The sequence below is a fragment of the Henckelia pumila genome, chromosome 1 (assembly GCF_033568475.1).
Source record: "Henckelia pumila isolate YLH828 chromosome 1, ASM3356847v2, whole genome shotgun sequence".
NCBI lineage: Eukaryota > Viridiplantae > Streptophyta > Magnoliopsida > Lamiales > Gesneriaceae > Henckelia > Henckelia pumila.
The window spans coordinates 35,911,913-35,918,623 of record NC_133120.1 but is presented as its reverse complement, the minus strand read 5'-3'; positions in this window follow the sequence as shown (position 1 = coordinate 35,918,623).

Here is a 6,711-nt window from a genome sequence, read left to right as displayed (position 1 = left end):
AGGGTCACACAGAGTAATGGATTTTTAATCCCCGTTGAGATAGTAAATTTAAAGAGTTAAATTTAATGAACAAAGAATTTGGACTTCTTATTTAAGAGTAGAGGAGTAAAATTCCTAAAATGACATAGGGATGGGCATTTTGGAAATCACTGAATTCGGATTCAGAAAAATTTATCTTGACTTTAAAAGGTGCAGAAATGGTTTCTGTGCACATTGGTGAAATCGGTATATCAATCGGAGTCATGTTTATATTTATATTAATTTCGGAACATGCGGGCTTTGCTTGTCGGGCTTGAACTTATGACTAATGGGCCCTAAGCTGTTAGCGGCCTACATTATAAATAAGTTATTGCAGTACAAAAATTACATACAACAGGTCACAAAATTTTTGAAAAACCCTAGTCCTTTTCTTCTGAAGTGGCCGCCCCTTTTTCCCTTGCTCGGTAAAATCCAGTCTGTGAATTTGAATTACAGTCTGGTTTAACGGATCAAATTCGTTAATCTCTTCGTAGAAACTTCTGATAGATTTTCTAGTGCAATTTATCAGAGGGATTAAATATCCATTCGTGGACCTGATTGAAGAACAGTTCGTCCATCAGTTCCAGGGATATACAACAAGAGCAGAGCAATCTGTTGGTGTCCAAAATCTCGATTCGAGATTGAAGGTAAAAATTTATAATGTTATTTAATTTTTACACACACAATTTAATCGTAAGGTTTTGATACCCACTATGGAATCATTTCATATAAAATTTTTTAAACTTCCGCTGCACCGAGTATCAATTCTGATTGATCTGATCGACGCGTTCTCCAACAGTGGTATCAGAGCCAGGTTGCTCAGATCAAGCGATTAAATTAATCGATTGTACAAAAATTTTTTAAGCCTCGGTTTTGAAACAAAATAAATATTTAAAAATAAAAAAAAAAAATTTTGGGCAAAAACCCGGGCAGCGATCGTCGCTGCCCTAGGTGCAGCCGGCTGCCCGGCCCGAGCCCTAGGGGGCGCGGGCAGCCCGGGAATGTCCTGGGCGGCCCGCGGAGAAATTAATTTTTAATTTTAAATTAAATTTTAATATGTTAAAATTCTATTTTTGGTGCGATCGAAAATTGTTTTTGATTGGTCCACGAGGCGTCGGATCGAATTGTTCGAGTCCGAAAATTTTAAAATTGATTTTTGGATAAATTTGAATTTTTGGAAAATTTAAATAATTTATACGTTAAATTGAATTTTGAAATTAATTATTTTTGGTACAATTGATGATAAGATATGATCTTATGGATATATTGAGTAAAATATGATTTTATGTATAAAATTGGATTTTATAGATAAAATATGATTTTATTTGATAAAAAGATAAAATATGATTTTGTATGTAAAATAAGATTTTATATATGGAATATGATTTTATCCTTTTAAATTTAAATTTCCATTGCATGTTATCCAATAAATTAATTTTGAATTAAATGTTATTGGATAATGATGATCGATTGCCATGACCAATTTGTAGGTGTATGTTAGGAATTTACATTTGTTTTTATTGTTGTTGGATTTATTAATGGGCCTGGTTTATGGCCCAATAGGTATTGTCATATGTAATAAAAGTGGGCTTGGTTTATGGCCCGTTCCAACCCCTTAAAAATGTATCCCCTACTTGTCATTGTTATTTATTGTAAATACATTAGATATAGTGGGAGATGAAGATTTGAAGAACGGAGGTGGGCCCAACAAACAATAAAGACAGAAGAAATGTAAGTTGGAAGCTCAATGTATAGGATTGCATTGCATACTGCATATTACCTAGGATTGGACTAAGACTCGTGATTGGCAACCACGGGTCGATTAGAAATGGAATCGATCATCCTATATAATATGTGATATTATTGTTGTATGCATGTTTTAGACAAAATTGTGTGAATCCGGCAAGCATACAAAATTTTAAAAATGATGAGACAAATTTTCATAATTAAAATCCTCATTTTAATATGATTTAAAATTGATATCAAGATAAATAAAAGAAATTTAAATTTTTTTAAATGTTCCTACCTTCCATCAACGATCAATGTATGAGATGCTACCCGGATACGGTCCGGCTCATTATTGGGGGGGCCCGTTCGTCGAAAAGCTGTACATTGGATCGACACATGTTGTAAGTTGGGTGGAACTCCATGGGATCGGCTCATATTATTGGGGGATCCACATGGCGACCGTCCATCACAACTTAATATTGATGGGTCATCTTGACATGTCACAATAATCGGCGTCATATTATTGGGCCCTTATTGGACATGAGGTAAACACGTGGAGGTTGCTTTGGAAGCATTGGGCTCTACATTTTGAAAATTATGGTTGACTGATATTATTTGGGACCATAGTTTGTCAATTGGACTCCATTTTCTCACTAAGGAAAACAGTTTCCCGTTTTTACTAGAGGGTAGTGAAATCGTTAAAATAGTAGGAGTGAGATTCAAAAAATAAATTTTGCCTATTTTATGTCTTAGTAAATTACTTAAACAATCACTGATATTTGTCTGTTTCTTTTCAGTATTTCATAAAGATGAATTCGCGTAATCCACTTTTCTCGATCCTCGAACAAAATAAGTTGACTGGCGCAAACTATACGGAATGGTTCCGTAAGTTGAAGATTGTCTTGACTTCGGAGAAGATGCTCTACGTGTTAGAAAAATCTCCTCCGAAGGAAGCACCAGCTGACATAAGTCCGGAAGAGTTAGCCAAACTTGATACATGGTGGGACCATGATATCAAGGCCAAATGCTATATGCAAGCCTCGATGTCTGATGAACTCCAGAGGCGATTTGAGGACACCGTGAATGCTGCTGACATTCACGTACAACTCAAGGAACTTTTTGGGGCTCAATCGAGGGCTGAAAGGTTTGCTACTGTAAAGGAGCTAATGACGTGTCGCATGAATGAAGGGACTTCGGTCCGTGATCATGGGGTACGAGTGATTTGGCTCATACAGAAGTTGGTAACCCTTGATTTGGTGTTGGAGCATGAACTCAACGTGGACTTACTACTACTCTGTCTCTTCCTTCTTCGTTTGACGGATTTGTGGTGAATTTCAATATGAACAAGATAGAGGCCTCCCTTGAAGAGATGGTCAATATGCTTGTGACATATGAATCCACATTAAAGAAGGAAAACCGGCTTTCTTGGTGGGCTCCTCTTCTTCTGCTAAGAAGGGGCCAAGTACAAAGGATAAGAAACGTTTCTGCCCCCCCAAAAAATCGAACCCGAGAAGAAGTTACAAGAACAAAGGCTTCAAACATGGAAGAAATCCAAGGATGTTTGCCATTACTGCAAGAAGCCCGGTCATTGGAAGCGTAACACAAGGAATATCTAGAACAGTTGCGAACTGCGAAAGTTATGTTGTATATTGAAATAAATTTTTCACTTAATTCTAACTTCTTGGGTATTGGATACCGGAAGTGGAACTCAACTTTGCAATGGATTTGCAGGTGATAACAAGAAGTCACAAGCTTAGAATGGTGAGACCCAACGTGAGGCTCGGATATGGTTCCAGAATTGAAGCAAAAGCCGGAGAGTTTATTTAATTTTCTAGAACGTATTTAAGTTACTTTTGAAAGATGTTTTATTTGTTCCACTAATTAAAAAACATTAATTCCTGTTGCTATGCTTGAATAGAGATGGTTATATCTTTTGCAATTATGTGAAAAGGAGGCTTGCAATATTTACAAGAATGAATGTTTGATTTGGAATGGACAACTTGAAAACGATCTATACAACTTAAAACGTAAAAGACGTTCCAATAAATTATGTTGAGAAACCGGCAACAACAAACAAAAGGAAAATCGATAGCCAAAACCCGGCAAACCTTTGGCATGCTAGGCTATGTCATATTTCCTCAAGGAGGATGAACAAGCTAGTGGGAGAGAGCATGTTTGATATGTCTGATATTAAGTCTCTACCTACTTGTTAATACTGTCTAAAAGGAAAAATTGACTAAATCTCCTTTTAAGGGGAAACCTGAGCGTAGTCAAAAATCTGTTGGATTTGATCCATACCGATGTTATTTTGGTCCATTTAGAGTTGGTACTCCAATATGGCCACAACTACTTCATTACCTTTACAGAAATTATTCAAGGTATGGGTATTTATATTTAATGAAATATAAGTCAGAAGCATTTGAAAAGTTCAAAGAATTCAATGCTGAATTAGAAAACAAACTAAAAGAAGTATTAAAAGCACTTCGATCGGATCGAGGTGGAGAATACTTGAGCACCAGACGGTTTTGGACTATCTGAAAGAGAAAGGATTTCTCTCTCAGTGACCTCCTCCTATGACACCCACAAGCTGAATGGTTATCGGAGCGTCGTAATCGAACTTTGTTGGACAGGGTTCTATCCATGATGAGCTTCAATCACTTAGCTTCCAACCTTCGTTTTGGGGCTATGCACTTGGGGAAACGGCGGTAAATTTGTTGTTGAACAACGTCCACACTAAAGCAGTGGACACAACACCATACTACTTATGAAATGGCAACGCTCCTACTTATTCGTACTTGAGGATTTGGGAATGACCATGCTTATGTTGAAGCAGACAATTTAGATAAGTTGGATAGATCGATCCAGCTTATGTTATTTTGTAGGGTATCCGAAGAATTCAATCGGATAAAATTCTATTATCGCTGCTGAAAACAAAGGTGTTTGTTTCAAGGAATGCCACCTTCTTGGAGAAGAAGTTCTTATGGTTAAGATAAGAAAGGCGATATGATGGAACTCGAAAAAATTCGAGCAACCCCAAATACAAAATAACGATCCTACACCTCAGGAACCATTGATAGACACTCCTGTACCTAGAAGATCCGAGAGGACTTCTAGACCTCCTATTCGATATGGTCTTCTTCTTGAAGGGGATCAAGATGAACCCGATGTTGGATGTGATCCAAGAAACTTCAAGGAAGCAATTTCTGATGCGGATTCAAATTATGGCTTGAAGATATGCAGTCGGAAATAGATTCGATGCATACAAACCAAGTTGGTCTTTAGTAGATCCTCCGATGGAATTGTTCCAATAGGGTGTAAATGGATCTACAAGAGAAAGCTTGGGCCTGATGGTAAGGTATTGACCTACAAGGCGCGATTGGTGGCGAAAGGTTATACTCAAAGACAAGGAGTTGACTATGATGAAACCTTTTCACTAGTTGCAATGTTCAAGTCCATAAGAATTCTTATTGCCATAGCTGCTTGGTAACTATGAGATATGGAAAATGGATGTGAAGACTGCTTTTCTTAATGGAGACATTAAGAAAGAAATCTATATGAAGCAGCCTGAGGGTTACACATCCATGGGAAGCGAGCATAAGGTATGAAAGCTTCAGAGATCAATTTACGGTCTAAAACAAGCATCAAGAAGTTGGAACCAGAAATTTGATGAAACAATAAAGGATTTTGGTTTCATCAAGAACCCGGATGAACCATGCGTGTACAAGAAAGTAGTTAAGGATGATGTGACATTCTTAGTACTTTATGTTGATGACATCCTACTCATTGGGAATGACGTAGGGATGTTGCAGTCAACAAAGATATGGTTATCAGGTAGATTCTCGATGAAGGATTTGGGTGAGGCATCCTATATTCGTGGGATACAGATCTATAGAGATAGATCTAAGAGAATGATAGGACTCACTCAATCAACCTACATCGACACCATATTGAAACGGTTTTCAATGGATGGGTCCAAGAGAGGACATCTACCCATGTGTCATGAAGTTTCTCTATCCAAGTCTATGTGTCCCAAGACGGATGAAGAGATAGAGAAAATGACACATGTACCTATGCGTCAGCCATAGGTAGTATCATGTATGCGATAATATCTACCAGACCGGATGTAGCATTTTCTCTAATTGTCACGAGCAGATATCAAGCTAATCCCGGTCAAATGCATTGGAAAGCCGTGAAGGACATTCTTAAGTACTTACGAAGGACTAAGAATATGTTCATGGTATATGGAGGAAGAGAACTAAAATTGGAAGGCTATACCGACTCTAGCTTCCAAAGTGACGTGGATGACTCGAAGTCAACCTCTGGATTTGTGTTCATGCTCAATGGCGGTGCTGTCTCTTGGAAGAGTTTCAAGCAGGACACCACAGCGGATTCCACCACTGAGGCAGAATACATTGCAGCATCAGCTGCTGCTAAAGAGGCCGTTTGGATGAGGAATTTCGTCCAAGAGTTGGGCGTCATTCCTGAAGTTGTTGGTCCAGTCCCGGTGTACTGTGACAACACGGGTGCCGTTGCTCAGGCAAAGGAACCAAGGTCTCATCAAAGATCCAAACACGTACTGAGGAAATACCACATCATCCGGGAGATTGTGGAAAGAGGAGACATCACTGTCGAAAAGTGGCCTCTGCAAACAATATCGCTGATCCACTTACTAAGCCTTTGCCAGGACCATTATTTGACAAACATCGCGAAGCAATGGGTCTACGTAGTATGACTAGTTGGCTTTAGGGCAAGTGAGAGATTGAAAGAGTAGGTGCCCGTTGAGCCAACTTGTGGCTAAGGCTTTGATGACTCTTTGTATAAACAATCTTTTGTTTAATATAATTTACACTTTTATTAATGGCAATGACTTTATCTTTCTTCATATTGTTATACTGTGATATACTATTGTTGTTTTGATAAAGACCTTGAATATACTATAGTGTATGTAAGATGTGGTAGAACATG